Below are 17066 nucleotides of genomic sequence, written 5' to 3'. Positions count from 1 at the left end.
TGAATTAATTTCAAGATTTTTAGGTCAATTTTATACGATAGAATTTATTTTATCAAATTTAATTTATTTAATGGAACACGTGTCGAACACAATGGAAAAAGAATTTTTCAATTTGATGAAAGCTTTTTTTTCGAAGCAAAATTTAAAAAAAAAAAGAAGAAAATGTTATTCGATGGATCGAATTTTTCGATATACGTGTGTGTGTGTGTGTGTGGATTTTAATCGTAGAAATGATGAAAATATCGGCAAGAAATCGATGAGACAAAAATATTGTGTATAATAGAGTACGTGGGGTACCCTTTTGCGCAAATGGAAGCCACAAAATCGGCTCTCGTTGGATATACCAAGAGCGGAAGTTGTGAAAAAAAAAAAAAAAAAAGAAAAATAAAACCAAACAAAGACGTAGTAGGCTCGTGGTAGGATGTGGTCGAAAAACAAAATAAAATATACACATCGTGCATAGACAGCAACCTGACGTGTATTAATTACCACTTGAACTTCTTCGTTAAGCTTTTAATTACACTTTTATAGTTTCCTATATATTGTTTCCATTAAACCATAAACTCCATTATATAGTATTTACGTGTGTGTGGGTAAAAAAAAAAAAATTACAATCCCAATATATTCTTTATTAACAACAATATTTGGGACAAGATTCTTTCTTCGTGTATTTAGGTCAAATATTTATTGGAAAAGAAATAATTAGTAATCGTTGAATTATTTTCTTTTTTTTTTATTTATATATTTCTTTACACTTTGTTTTGATGTTGTTAAAGATCTTTGGAGATAATCGAAAGGCTGTCGACCTCAACTCGATACGCTTTGTCGTTGCGTTGGTTCTTTTCAACGGTCGAGCTAGCACCGTATTATACTGTTGTTCACTGTTACTGCTTACTCCTTGGTAAGATCTTCTAACGGGATCTAGTGTAAGCCGAGAAAAAGTACATCGAAATGGTTGCGCTAACTCGAACACGTTTCTTTCCATTTTACCCGTGTACATTTGTTCTTGCGAAAAAATATCCTCGGTCTATCGTCGATCTATCGTCGAAAGATCGATATCGAAAGTATCTTTTTATTTTTACTTTTATTCAATAGAAAAAATAACTCGGATAATTCTTATTACGCGCGTACATACATTTCTATAAGTAAAATAAAAACAACAAAATGTATTAACAACATAATTTATTGATTGCTTTAATTTAAAAGAATGAAAACACGTTTATCATGGGTCATTTCATTTCGAGATGAAAAATACGAAAGATAGTTTCTTAGAAAATTATTCATCAGTAATAATACCGTTAGAAAATAAATAATATAATTATTCGAACAAGATATATAAACATATTGCAAAGAAATAGGAGAAATCTTTTCATTTCTACAATTCTTGCAATGGACCATTTGAAATCTTAACATTCTCATAATAACATTTTATATTCATTTAATATTCTCTTTTATTATTTTTAATAATATCCTTTATCAAAATTAAATTAATTTATATTTTAATCTATAGGCTTAAAATATTTGAAAAAAAAAAAAAAAAAATGACAAAAAGACAAATATTTTATACACGTTGAGTACACGCGTATACACACGTATATATATTTAGATGCATCGATATGCGTGAGTATCGGAACTCGCATAGGAATTTCAAAGTTTCACCAGTGGTTCTCTCAATCGATTATAAAAAGAAGAAATAAAGAAGAGAAAAAGAGAGGGAGAACGATTAGATCGAAGAGAAAAGATATATGCATAAGTAAGAAGAAGAAGAAGAAGAAGAAGAAGAAGAAGAAGAAGAAGAAGTAGAAGGGTTCGTACTAAAACGTCCGTGAGAACCACCCGTTTAAGGCGCGAGAACTGGTTCCGAGTTGGTCGCGGGCCATCTTCTTTTCCAAGCCCCCCCCCCCCACCTCCCACTCCAACCCTTTATTCCCCTACTCTCTTCCCTTCTTCTTCTTCTTCTCGTTATTAAACGCAGCAGAGATGTTGCGAGCTCAGCATGCTCTTGTGCCTGAAATTAAACGTCCAAAGAGGACAAGAACGGATGGATCTCTTCTTTCTTTTTTTCTTCTTTCTTTATTTCTCTGAAAAAAAAAGGATCATTTTTGTTACATTAATTTGTATTTCTCTCTCTCTCTCTGTCATATTCTTTTTATTTTTTTATTTACTTTAACGTTGTTCACCCTAAATCGTTCTAGCCCTTTCGATACGTATCCTTTTTTTTTCCATCTCTTTTTACATTTATGTCTTCTCTCTCTTTCTCTCTTTTATAAAAGTTCCGGATCTATCCTAATCTCATTTTTTTACCTGGCAAAGTATTATGAAACATTTCCAAAGCCGACCCTTTTCTCTCTTTGCCCCTATAATAGAATGGAATTTCAAGGATAAATAAGGATCAAACAAACAGTCGGAAGAATTTGATCAAGATCATCCTACATAACTATGATCGATTCTTTGTTATTTTTTTAAAAAATAATAAATATTGAATAGTAGTATTTGAAATACATTTAATGTGTCACTATGAAGTTTAGGAACGTTATTATGAATGCGCTTACTGACCGGTATCGGACATCACGTGCGCCAAGAGTGATTTTCTTCCAAGCGGTGGCTCCGTTGTCAAGTGGACAATATCTTCTCATGTTACTACGATGTTACCGTTGCCGAACAAAACGAAATGGTGCTCTCCCGATGTTTCTTTTTGCATATTTTCTCTCCTCTTTCGTTCCTTCCTTCCTTCCTTCCTTCCTTCCCTCGTTCGTTCGTTCGTTCGTTAGTTCTCTTGTCGTCTTTTATTTCATTTCTTTTTTTTTTTTTTAATTATTGTAATACCGACAAGTATATTAGAGTGTTGAAAAGATAATGAATTGATCATAGGTAATTAATTGAAATCTATTAATTTATTTAACACGTTCGTCGTCCAGCCCGTTTCGGTTGAGTTTCTCGCCAGGCCCAAAATTCGACGTAACGTAAGAAGTGATAAGTAGAAATATCAACAATGCGACCCGAATATTATGGTTTTTTATCGAAAATAATTTTCTTTCGAAATGAGAAATGTGATAAGTTTTTCCAACTAAAAATACGATAACTTCAAGAAGAAGAGCGTCACCGTATACGGTGACGGGGCCGCCCCCGGGGAAGTATGCCCCCCGTCTCCTCTATAAGGTGCCACGACGACGAACGTGTTAAAAGGTATTTTTATTCGAAATTTCATGATAATAATTAAAAGAAGAAAGAAGAAAAGCGTAAAGATTAATTGATAGTCGTTCGCTTATGGTAGGTAATATAATATACAGATCACTTGAAACGATCTAAAGGAAGGAAGGAGGGAGGGATGGTTAATTCGATGGCCGGATACGTTTGACGGTCAATGTTATTTCCGTAATAGTAATGTTAGATAGTACAAAGAGCTAGTAGTAGTAGTAGTAGTCTCTCATCGATTAGTTCAGTCCCATCGTTTCCGTCTCTCTATCTCTACTCGAAGTGAACGTAATAAAGCTACCAGAGGATATAAGCATGCTGATATACTCAATATCAGGGTGAATAGCTTCAGGGCTTAAGTTACATTATATCCTAGGTTATATCCTACTAAAAAGGAGTTAATTAATTCTTCTTCTTCGTCTAATTATTCACGAATTTTCAAAAATATTTCATTTCAATAGAAACAAATGCAACTAAGTATATTAAAAACTATTACTTGAAAATTGTTTAAAATATTGAATGAAATTTTAGTGACAGATACGTAATAAGTGATACACAGTGGAAGGATTTCATTTCCAAAAGGATATGAAAGGTATACACAGGGATCTTGTTGAAAACGCGACGGACAATCTCGTCACAATAGTAATACAGGCACGAACGAACCGTGACGACGTGGAACGTCCTCCTTGTAATCTCGAATCACGGGCTAACGTCGTCTCTCAGGGTCGACAGGCGTGCTAATTCCTTGGATCAAAAGCGGTTCTCTCTCTCTCTTCCTCTTACCCTTATTTTTTCTCTTTTTTTGATACAGTCCGCAGGATTCCACCTGGCTTTCTTTTTCCTTTTCTTTTCTTTTTTTTTTTTTTATTCGGCCTATCAGAATCGACCTTCTGTGCAAGATCACTCGAACGCTTTTAAAAGTTACCTATATATTATATTGTGTGCGTACACACCATGTGCTCTATGGGAGATACTTGCGGGACGTCATTTTAAAAACCTAAATTACTTCATGAAAATACTCTTAATGGAATTCAACAAATTATCATTATTTCATTTACAATCTCGAATGAATTAAGAACTTTTGGTTCACCCTGTATACGACTTTAGTGAAAGAACGTCTTGTTTCCTTTACATCTAACACTCATACTTGGTTGGTTGGTTCGGATGGATGGATGGATGGATGATGAATCGATCAACGAAGAACTGAACGGAATATTTCTATAGGAAAAGAGACTCTCTCTCTCTCTCTCTCTCTCTCTTACTGTACTAGGGTGCTGGCGCTATGGGGGTTATGGGGGCACGTTCACACAAAACGGCAGCTGTTCACCATCCGTGCCCTACTCTCTTTTCTCTTCACTATACTCGTTTCTCTCCCCCGCATTCTTTGCTCAGCTTAAACCGCGCCCTTCGAACCGAAACTTCCTCTTTCTTTGCTTTTACCTTCTCTCTCTCTCTCTCTCTTTTTTGTTTCTTTTTTTTCTTGTATTTCGTCGTCGTCATTACTTTCGTCATAGAAAACGTGTGCGTGACTTTCACGATCTTTTATTTCTTTCTTTTCCTTTTTTTTCGCGTAAGTAATTCCCATCGTTAATTTGAACGTGTCAAATTGTAATTCACGTTGAATGTTTCTCAACAAACAGAGAGAAAGAGAGACAATAAAACATCCAAAGTTGGTCCTTTTTAAATAAAATTTTGGTAAATTTTATTTCTGGCTTATTTATTGTCATGAAAAAATAAATAGATTAATTTGTCAAATTGATCGAATTAATGTGATCAAAATAGGTCGGTAATTCCAATGTTAATTGTACAATAATAAGACGATTTAATGTTTCTTCAATTAGAAGATTCGGATCGAGAAAGGGAGGAGGAATGGAATGGTGGGATGAGGAGAAAAAAATGTCATCGTTGGTCATTTTAATTAAGTTTCGTTTGAACGAAAGGCTGTTCTCATTGGTCTTGCGATCAACGAACAAACTACTTACACTACTGACCCTTCTATGCAACGGGGGTAAAGTATCCTCCTCTTACCCCCTTCCACCCTCCCTCTCCCTCTCTCTTTCACTCTCTTTTTTTTTTCGTTACTCGTAGTAGGATCTCCTTTGACTCTAATTAATTACAGTTAATTACGTTAATTGGCGTAACTAATACGATCGCGCCGTTTTCTACGTCGTCTAGTTAACTTTGCTCTCTTCGAGTTACTAGAATCTTTGACGAGGTAATCCTTTTATTTGCTTTTTTATTTCTTTTTTTTTTCCTTTTTTTTTATTCTCATATTTTATCTGCAAACATCAGAAATATTTCCTTCGTTTACTTAGCACTCAATTTTTGCGTACAATTAATAAGAAAATTATTAAATAATATCTAAAATCCCTTATAATAAACATAGTCTTTTTTCATATACATATATAGATAGATGCACAAATGATACATTTTTGTATGTATGCATATATATAAGTAAAAAAAAAAAGTGATAAGCATTTTTCGGATAATCTAATAAACTAAGTTTCAATAACAAATATTTTTTTTGTTGACAGAGGAACTTCCTGCGTTAGGGTACGGTTTATTTGAGTAGTATAACCTCTCTCTCTCTCTCTCTTTCTCTCTTTCTTCCTTTTATTCTCGTGTAAAAAGGAAAGAAAGAAAAAGAGGCGGGGGAAAAAAAATAAACGGGGTCGATGTTATGCGAGGCATCCCCCATGACGTGTCTCGCGGGACAATGGGAGATACCGATGGAAGTTTTCCAATAATATCTTTCGTTGAAGACGAAGAAGAAGAATAAGAAGAAGAAGAAAAAGAAAAGAGTTAAAGAAAGAGAGAAAAAGTGCGACGACCGGACGAGAAGTACTTTTGTTTCATCGTTTGTCTTTTCTAAAAGTACCACACATACACCCACCCCTTAACCTCTTCAACCCCCCTCAAACCTCCATCTCGTTCGTCCTCCTTCGTTGCATAAGAAAAAACAACCAAACCGATTGAATTATTCAGTGATAAAACGTTCCCTATTTCCAATTCGATAAGTATTTATCATCATCCTTTCAAAGTTCCAATGCAAATGGTGATGAAAGAGAGAGACAGAGAGAGAGAGAGATAAGACGTTTATTAACTGATTAAATTATTTCTGACTTTATGTTATTTGGTTTTTTTTTAATATGTACAAGGTATAATTTGAAAATCTTTATACGTTTTCACATTAGAAATATCTATATCTCTGTAGGGATATATGTTACGAGTATAAAAAACACACCAGTTGAAATGTGAGAGTGATCCTCGATGATTTTAATCGGAAAGATCTAATCTTCGAAACTAAATAAATGAAAAAAAAAAAAAAAAAACAAGAGACGTAATGATAAAGCACGGAAAAAATAAATGGCTACTATAATTCGGTTTAGGTTTATCGCAAAAGGGTCGTAACAATCGATACGTTTGGAAAAGCAATGGCTGCAAGCACATTTTCACAGAGACCCTTATTTGTTTTCCCTGATGCATTGGCTTTGACACGCATGTGTGTGTGTGTGTGTGTGTGTGTTACTGTATTATTCTATTCCAATCGAAAAAAAGAAAAAACAACGAATACTATGATAGTATATCGTTCCATGTTACACATATACGTCAGACGTTGGAAATTAACTAACGGAAGAAAAAAAAAAAGGGACAATTGAAAACATCTGACCGATTTCTTTTTAATGTCAACATATATCTGATTATTATCTAAGGGTTCTTCAACCCTCGACCATAAGGTTATTTCACTTAAATTGTGATATAATCGATAGATACTCCCCTTCATGTGCTTCGTTATTTTATATTCCTTTTTTTATTTTATACAATTTTTATTATTATTAGGAGAATAATTTTTCATTGAATTATTTTTAACTAACACACCACCCAGATGTGATATGAATCATTTAAATATAACAACATTTTTTATTTATCCTATAACACTGGCAAAGAAAAAATATACTTTATCATCCCTGATATAGGGGCATAGTATATTTGAGTATTTTTTTTTTTTTTTTTTTTTTTTTTTTTTAAAGGAATAATATATCATCGATAAAATATATATATATATAGAGAGAGAGAGAGAGGGGAATTTCCTGAACCGTAAAACTTAGATAAATCTTAGAATACATTGTATCTAGTAGCCCGTTGAAAAGAAGGGACACATTTAAGACGATAGTAATACACTCTCAGTTGACCAAAGGGAGGCTTTTATCCAAATACTTTATTACGTTCCATTTGGGTTGGCAAATATTTATTTGGAGATAACGATAGGGTATTTCTCGTTTAAAGAAGCTACCGACTAAAAAAAAAAAAAAAAAAGAACTGTCCTTCCCTTATTATTTTTTCCTTGTCTTCTTTTCCTTTCTTCCCTTCCTTATGTATCTTTTTACATACGAAACTGTAAAACTAATAATAAAGAAACAAATTGTAATCTAATTAATTACAAATTAGAACAACATGAAGTATCGTCTTCATGTCATGCGATATCTTATTAATCATTTACACGAGTCATTCGCCTAACGCACGTAAAAATGATTGCTGTGCTGCAACCTACGCTAATCCAAGAAAGAACAAAGATAATATTTCCTTGCTCGATCGTAGGACGACGACGACGACGACAAAGACGACGTTCGCCAACGTCGAGTCGTTACGTTCTTTTGATTTTTATTTTTCCTTGTATATTTTTTTTTTCCTCGATCTTTCTCGCGAATGAATAAATTGGCCGGAGAGCAAGTTGTTTAAAAAAGTTTATTATACGACGAAATGAACCGAACCGAGCCGAGACACGACAACGACGAGCTGTTCACAATGAACAACGTGATTATGGCGTCATATTCGTTCCTATGTAATTTGTATGCATACTTTAAATTAACTCATTTTATTTTTCTTTTTTTTTTCTTTTCATTTCAAATTCTGATGAAAAATTTGATCAACGATTTTTCTTTTCTTCGCATCGATCGAATCGAAATTGTTGCCGAAATCGACGATGCGTACAGGAACACAACATATTGCAACATGTGAGGTGAGGGGTGTGGGAGAAGAGAAGAGAAGGGGAGGGGAGGGGAGGGGAGGGGTGGATAGGGGCTTTAGGTTTCATTTGACACCATTGTCGTTCATTCCTCGTATTTTAGGGTAGAACCCCAAAATAGTTTTCTAGAGAGAGGGAGCTTCAGGGGAATTGTTGTTCAAGGTTAAGGTTAAACCTACGAGAAAATAAGTATAACCAAGAAGGATAGGGCAGTATAGGAAAATACGATGAAGGAATAAGAGGATGACGATGACGACGATGGACTAAAAGCAATTTTCCCATTCGAATTCTTGCCACCCTGCCTGCTGCCCCCCCCTCTCCTTCTTTTCAATCTTACAGAGATAGGATATTGATAGATAATCCCCTAACAAGCGGAAGTATATTTCTATCCTTATCTGTCAGCCCTTCGTTCCTAGTCTCCAGTCTGCCGTAGTCCTCAAGGCCCTTAACAACAACCTACGCGTTTACTTTTCACATTGTTAGAGAGAGAGAGAGACTAAAAATGATATTTTCCTTATTATTTGGTTGCTTGTGATTGATTCGAATACGTATCGTTATTAAAAATATTTCTTTACAATCTACTGTCCATTGTACTAATTATAATTAAAAGAAAAAAGAAATATTTAGGAGGGGAATTGTCTTTGATGTTTCATCGGTCGATCTTAAAATAGTTTGACTCTCTCTCTCTCTCTCTCTCTCCTGTCCACGCTCGAGGTTAAGGTTAAGGTTACGTGAAGCAGCTTTTAATGCTTCGTGCGTTACAGATACGTGAAGCACGACATCGGTCTACAAAGAACCAGGGCTATTCTTTAACACCCACGATTTTCTACTCCTAGCCCTAACCCTTCCCTATTTCGATTCCAAGTTTTTATTATAATTGTTTTCTTGAAAATAGAATTTATATATATATATAGAGAAAAAAGATAATAGATATCGAGATGAAAGATAATGCAATAATATTCACTTTGTGCAACATAGTTTTCGCGAAAGATAGAAAAACAATTGATCAAGATTAACTCTACCGGGTGGGGGGAGGAGAAAAAGATAAAGTCTCTCTCTCTCTCTCTCCTTTATGCAACCAACCACAATCTAGATTTCCATTTCACGGCTGCTACATTCGATCGTGGCGACGACGACGACGACGGTAGGCTCTCCTCTCTCAAACGCTATGGAAACTAAATGGGAATCGAGTTTGATATATATCTACGCGTTCCGGTTTCGACATGCTCGGTTGATTATGGGAGGTGGTGGTAATGGTGCTGGTGGTGGTGCTGCTGGTGGTGGTGGTTCTAGTGGTGGTGCTTGTTCAGAAAAGGAGACACGCCTAATGTTCGTTTGGTTCACCTTCGTGAAAGTTTTCTATTGGTTTTTAATGTTTCTATTCTTCACTTTTTCACTTCCAACTTTTTCTATCTGTCTTTCTCCAATTAATTTTTTTTTTTTTTGTTTTTCCTTAATCGTCAGTCCTCGAATCAAATTGCATTCTTACCTACTACGCTTTAATTTAACTTAATATCACGAGATTTGTGTCTTTTCTTTCTTTCCTTTCTTTCTTTCATACATTTCTTTTCTTTTCTTTTCTTTTTTCTTGTCTTCTTCATCTTTCTGGTAATAACTGTGAGAAAAATTCGGTAGAAGTAGAGATAGGAGTTAAAAACAGTGATTTTTTTTCTCGTCGATTACGGTATTTCAGGACTGGTCCAGAATACCACTCAGATCCACTCTGCCTTTTAACGATCGTTAACCTTAGACCTGCGCGTTCATATCTTTTCATCTTTGCTTCCTTGTCTAAAGAGAAATTATGGCTTCTGGAAGAAGAGCACATCCATCGGTCGACTATGCTGTTTCCCTTTTCCTCATTTTATTCTTATGAGAATAAGAGTTAGGAGGAGGAAAGGGAAAGGGAAAGGGAAAGGGTAAGGGCAAGGAAAAGGGAAAGAAATTAAACTTTCGATAGATCGATTTATTAAATTCACATCTCTCGTCTGCGATCAAATCCTAAGAGAATTCAATTTTGGGGGAAATTTCTAATTCTCGATAATTCCCCTCATTCTTTTCTTGTCTTTTCTTTCCTTTTACAGCTAAGAAAATTGATTTCTTCTTCGATCACGGAACACTCTTAGATATAATTTCTCTTTTTTTTTTATTTTTTTTATCATTTATCAAACATTGCATTTGTAATCGTTAACAGAACATAAACTTTTATCTTGGATCGTATCAGATCGAAAAGAATATTCGAGATTTTTTCGTTTGTAAACCGTGAATATATTATTTCAGATAAACATTTGACAGTTTCATAATCTCTGAGCTTTTAATCCTTTTCTTATCTTCAACTATCGCACGTTAAAAATCCCTCTTTCTGAGAAATTTACTCGAAATTCGTGTTTGAATGTTCGAACACGTATTAACCGTTTTTTTCTTTCTCTTTAGGTAAAAAAAAAATTGAAAAAAAAAAAAAATACTTATCTTAACCTAAACAAAAGTACTAGAAAGGATAACCAAAAGATATCTTTTAGTGTATATCTTTAGTGTCCTAAAGTTGGGTGGTCAAGCTTTGACCTCTTCAAAAATAATAAAACATATAGAAATGAGATTTTTTTGTAACCAATTGTATAATTAACAATATATGTTATTTTATTTACAATTAGCGTTGACTAAGTATAAGAAAAATCATTTTTAGAAATAATCGAATGTTGTATTCGCGTCTGTCTGTGTCGACGTTGAACAAGAGATGTATGTTAGTCGTGTTTTTCCTTGTACCCCAAGTAATTCCTTCATGGAGATACGGAATAATAGACTGTTTCTTTGGCCTCCATGACCTACGTCGTTAAGATACGTCCGTTAGAAAGAAGAAGGATGAAATGAAAGAAAGAAAGAAAGAAAGAAAGAAAGAGAACACCGAGAGGAAGAATTTGTTACAGAATCGGTTGAGAGAGAGAGAGTCCATTCCAACTGTTGGATCATTTTTCTTCCTTTTTTTTCTACGTCTTTAGAGGTTGTTCAGAAAATCGAACATTCCAAAAAAAGAAAAAGAAACGAATATAATATAATATTATTCAATTTGTATCTTCAAAATTATTTACTTTGAATAATAATTTATATTTACTTGATTAAATATAAATGAAATAGAACGAATAGAATTTTCCTTTCGCTGTTGAACAACCATCGACCGATTCCATAATACACAACGTGTGCTGGTGCTTGCTTGGTATTAAGCTGACTCACACAGTTAATAATCTATCCTCTTTTCTCAGTTAGAGTAGTAGTAAGCGTGAATAGAGAGAAAGGGAATGAGACAGACAGTAAGATAGAAAACGAGATAAAACGAGATAGACATAGAAAACATAGTAGACATAGATATAAACTTGCAATCAGGGACGAGTTGAAGGAGGCTACAGAAATGGGGAAAAAAAAAGAAAGGAAGAAAGAAAGAAAGGAAGAAAGAAAGAAAGAGGTAAAGAATAAGGTGGGGTAGATGTCGAGAAGAGGGCGGAACCGTTTTCTAACATGAACCACAGAATCGATCGTGTGCGAACAACCAGAGAGATATATACCACACACACTACTTTCTATATACAAGCTAAACACACTTAAAAAGAGTGACAGAGATATAGACGATTTACGAGAATTGCTGAACCTTCTCTTCCACATACTTGCCACACGCATACATTCACACTAATACTTACGTAAATACACTTAAGAATACACATACCATAGATATATTCACCATAAATACATTTACACATTCGTTTAGTACATACCCATATATACATGACATATACAACAAATACTCATGTATATATATATGCGTACATACCATAAATACTTTTACACATATATAGGATACATTCCATTTACTTACATACATGTATCTGCGCACCACAGATACTTTAACACATACATAGAATACATTCGTACTTATACACATGGTGGGGATGTGTGTAGATATATAATAGACAAGTACTTAATACATGTAGTTGTTTCCTTGATCGTAGTCGTTGGTGAAAAGCAAAGTATATTATCTGAACAGTTGGGAAGGTGTAACGACAAGATCTAGTCGATCACAAACACTCATTCCTATGTCTAGACGATCGAACGGGATCGATCGATCCCTTTCCTTCCTTTCTTTCTTTATCTTCTTCTTCTTCTTCTTCGTCTTCGTCTTATTTTACCTATCATTCTTTCCCTCTTCTAATCTTGTTCAACTTACGGTGGATGTTCTCAAACATTTACGATCTCTTCAAAATCTCTTTTCCCCCTTTTTTTTTTTTTTATCATGGAATTTCTTATCAACTTAATCCTTATATTATTCAGTTATAAGTTTCGAATGTTTTGTTTTTTTAAGAGAACATTTTATATTCGCGATTGAATTAGATAGAATAATAATAGAAATACAAATAACGTTTAATACGTGAAATAATTTTGCAAATTCTCTTGGATTTTCGAATGAATTTTTATTTTTTTATTTTTTTATTTTTCGAAGCGTAGCAAAATATACAGTTGAATGATCGTTTTGAAAATTCGAACAACCAAATAGGATTTGCAATTACTTTGAAACGAGTAGTAGTATCGACGTTTTCGTTGATTCTCTCTCTCTCTCTCTCTCTCTCTCTCTCTCTCTCTTTTCCCAATTGCATTTAGGAGATGAAACGCAATGCGCCATGGAGCTAATGAATTTTAGATAGAATCAGTAGAGCAAACGGTAAACGAGCGAGTACATGCTCATACATAACGAATTTCTAGTTGTGTTTATATATCGTCAAAAGAAAATTCTTACATTTTTTCCTCCTCTTTTTATTTCTTATTCCATCTCTCTCGATCGATCAATTTCAAATCAAAAATGTTGTTGTTTAAAAAAAAAAAAAAAAAAAAAAAAACCGTGAGAATATTTGCACGTGTAGAGATAGAAGCAGCAGTGTGTTGGGTGGGTTTGAAAAAAAAGAAATAAAATCTATTATGAGAATCACTGAGAAAATGACGAGTTAACTCTTAGCAACGGGTTGCGCCACGTTATATCCGAGGAGAAGTTTTAAAGAAGTGTAAGACACGCAAAGATAGAAAGCAACAAAAAAAAAAAATTTAAAAAAAAAATGAGAGATACGAAAAGACGAGAAGAGGTCCTGGTAATTAAGGCGTTTCGACAAATGTACGTCGTTGAAACCGGTTATCCTGGAATCTTTGCTATATCGTTTGGTTTATACCTGCAGGCATATATAGAAACTCTCTCTCTCTCTCTCTCTCTCTCTCTCTATACATATATATATATATTACTTAGAGTCTTTCTATAGTTAGTTAGTTTGTTAGTTGCTATGGTTAATTCGACTAATATATCCTTTCAACAAAAATCTTGTAATTTCTTAAAATTAGAAAAGTAATAAATTGTTCACTTGAAACGAGTGTTATTAGAAGAATTGAATTAAATGTAAAAAAATAAAAATATAAAAAGGAAAAAAAAGAAGAAGAAGAAGAAGAAGAAGAAGGAAAAGGAAATGTACGAGGGAGATGATCTCACATCAGTGAGATCTTAGCAGGAAATATCGAATTAACGTGGATACAACGTTTAGTGTCTTGTTCGTGAAAAGATAGAGAGAAAAGCTTGGAGGATCTGCTTTAATTCCTACGTTAAGCTGTCTTCTTACTCTTAAAGCCATTGTACTTTAAGTGAGAATTGATTCGGTCCATCTCCTTAATCTTTCAAACTATTATTTTTCTAATCTTCCTAACTAATTATTTCACATAACATTTAATTCAATCCTTATTATATTTTTTCTTCATTCTATTTTTTTTCTTTCAATAATTATTATATTAAAAGATAAATTAATTTCGTTTTATTTTTTATTCGTAATAATTTGATTAATAATAATAATAATATAATCATTAATGATAGTGTACTCGAAGGATTAAGTATAATTTACTTTAATTTAATACTATTACCCAACGTGAAATGATCGAGTAGGACCACGTATCTCATTTCAGTTCAATTTTACCAATCTTCCCAACCCCTGAACAGGTTTTTCTTTCGTTCGGCCTAATCATAATCCCATCTGATGAAATAGAAGATACAAATTACCGTGTACTCCCTGAATCAAATTATTTTGAATTATCTACAAACAAATAACATTATTTGTCTTATACTATCAAAACGTTGTATCTAAAATCATTTCTTTTTTAATATCATCTCACATTTAAATCTACAATGAAGTAACTACAACTAACTATTGAAGAATAAGAAATGAATCTGTCTTGCAATTCATTTTTTAAAATATATATATGTACGTATGTATGTATTACTTATTCGTAGAAACGTGTGTCACGTAATCACACGGAATGAGCTCGTAAAATATCGAAATTATCTTTTGCCACGTAATCGTACCATAACTTTGCTACCAAGAAGACAGTTATTATGTATTTCATGATCTTTATGTTACACATACACGCGACACATGCATACATATACATATATATACTTCTATTGTTTATTATGTATTTGGAATTTGGATTATTACTTAACCAAATAACCCAAAGTTATTTTTAACGTAAGTGTAATAAATACAGGGTGTGGAGTTTTACATTATACTAATGATATATTATATATACATATATAATAAATATAGGTATAGAGGTATTGGTAAAAGATGAGTGGAAACGGAAACGATTTACATTGTTAAATTAAACACGTTAGGTAATAATCGAAAGGTGAAGGAAGAGGAGGAAGGTTCGAGAACACTCACTCCATCCAGCACGTGGTGGTTGGTTTGTGGCTTTGTTTGCTTTTTCACATCGTCACGCTGTCCAACTTTCCGTAATGTTATACCGAAGCCAAAGATAGACGGAACTTGGGGATATCAAACGAAACGAAGGATTTCATTTATCGATCCGTTAAATCGCCTTTTTTTTTTTTTTTTAATTATTATTTTCATTTATCTTTATTATTCGAATTTACAACATTTATGATATTTTCTTATCATTTGATATCTATGAAATGTATTGAAGGTTTAATATTAATTTCAATTTAAAAAGTTAAAAAAACGTTTATCGTTGAAATAAATCGTAGCACTTGCTTTCTATTTGCTCTTTTAGAAGCTCAGAAAGAACGTTTTTCAAAAGTAAACGTTTGAAATCGATAAATTCGAGAGAGAGAGAGAGAGAAGAGGTAAAATAGAGTGCTCGGTGGGTACTAATTTTATAATACAACCTAAATCAACAAGACTTCTTAATGAAATTAATTACGAAGCTTCACTTCCCAAGAGGAACAAAGTCAAACTTGCGTAGTCGAGTTTTCTACTTTCCTCAATTCTTTTATTATTATATTTGTATACTTAATTACATTTATTTCCTTCGGTAATTATGTTCAATTAATTTCAATCCAGTTATGTATAATGTATTGAACAAATTCTTCTATTTTATTCGACATTTATTTCAATTCCTTTTACATATTTACTTTTTTTACTCTAGTTATATTTTTTGGTCTAACGAATTATTATAAATGCAAAAAGAGAGAGAGAGAGAGAGAGTAGAGTTAACGTTTGTTAAGTACAAGTACCATAATTAGTCTATAATATTCATTATGTTATAAATATTGTAATAATTGAGGTAATTGAAGGGGGGTTATTGATAGTTCAAATGTATGAAAACTTTTCAATATCAGGGGAATAATAATCGGGGAAATATCATCATGCATGTAAGGGGAGGTAGGTAGGCGCGAGGGATGTTTTAAAGGAACATAAATTCTTATGATCTCGTTAACTACCAAGAATACTCGTCTTCGAATAACTCGATAAATTATATCTGTTCGTGCCGTAAATCCTGTCGGCAGGATGTGTGGAATCTTTACGATAAATTTTCCTATATAAACGTTGTCCCTCTCTTCTTATCACTATTATATTTTCTTCTTAAGTTTTTAAGGATAGAAAATTAAAGCTCGTTACTAACAGAAAAGTCATTGGAAAGAAGAAGAAGTAGAAGAGGATATTTTTCTAAAAAAAAAAAAAAAAATGTTTTTCCTCTAGGCGATTTTTTAAAGAAAAACTTTGCTGTATAAGGTGGAGGATAGGATACACATTTCAGTGTATAATCTTCCTTACTAAATTCAAACTTTTATTATTTTCTAAGTATACCAGAGAAAACTCGAGTAAAAAAATGTTTACATGCTTGGGAGGGATCAATTTGAATAAGAAATTATTTACAATATATCTTCTTCTTCTTCTTCTTCTTAATATATATAAATTACGTGTCACGTTGTTTGTCCGCAATGGACTCGTAAACTACTGAACCGATTTTAATCAAATTTTGCACACTTTGTGCAGTTTCATCCAACTTGAAAGATACGATAGTTTATGTCTCAATTTATAATCGCAATATTTGTTTATTGCGAATTAATTATTATGCGTGCGTATCAGACTGATTGTGAGCCACAGCAACGCGTGGCGGAGCACCCCTAGTTATTAATAAAACGCTAATGAATCGTTTTATATAATTACCAAAAGAAAAAAGAAATCACACGTTACTTTGAAGAAAATAAAAAAAAGAAGATAACAAAAAAAATCTGTTTATACTTTCATAACTAAAAATGAAGAAAGATGTTATAGAAAATAAGTAAGCAAACAGGTAGAAAGACTTGAATAGAAAAGAGAGACTTACTATGCCGGTGATGGGCACATCTGGTGTTGTACATTCAAGGCCGGACAATCAACTTTGCGTAAAAGGGGACCTATCTTGGTAGATTTGCGCATGCACACTAACACACAATTGCTCCCTCTGCGTAGTAGAAAATATACGGGCAAGGACACCAATGAGAGAAAAGAGAAAAGAGATGGAGAAGGAGAAGGAGAGTATATGTTGTATG

General features: G+C 33.2%; 1 long non-coding RNA gene across 2 annotated transcripts; it reads right to left on the bottom strand.

Annotated features, from left to right (window-relative positions):
- Positions 1-663: 663 nt before the first annotated feature.
- On the bottom strand, positions 664-13964 carry LOC149031771 (uncharacterized). Of its 2 annotated transcripts, XR_016177370.1 has the most exons (4): positions 9566-13964; positions 2557-2797; positions 2166-2357; positions 664-2081 (listed from the first exon to the last, which is right to left on the bottom strand). It is a non-coding gene; the product is annotated as an uncharacterized LOC149031771 (long non-coding RNA). The 2 variants fall into 2 exon arrangements; XR_016177369.1 differs by lacking the exon at positions 9566-13964 and having other exon boundaries at positions 2557-7042.
- Positions 13965-17066: the final 3102 nt, after the last annotated feature.

Source organism: Polistes dominula, unplaced genomic scaffold (genome assembly GCF_049000335.1).
Source record: "Polistes dominula isolate Pdom_NZ unplaced genomic scaffold, Pdom_raw_medaka contig_16, whole genome shotgun sequence".
NCBI classification, from domain to species: Eukaryota; Metazoa; Arthropoda; class Insecta; order Hymenoptera; family Vespidae; genus Polistes; species Polistes dominula.
The sequence above is the reverse complement of the archived record's forward strand: the minus strand, read 5'-3'. Positions and strand labels throughout refer to the sequence as shown.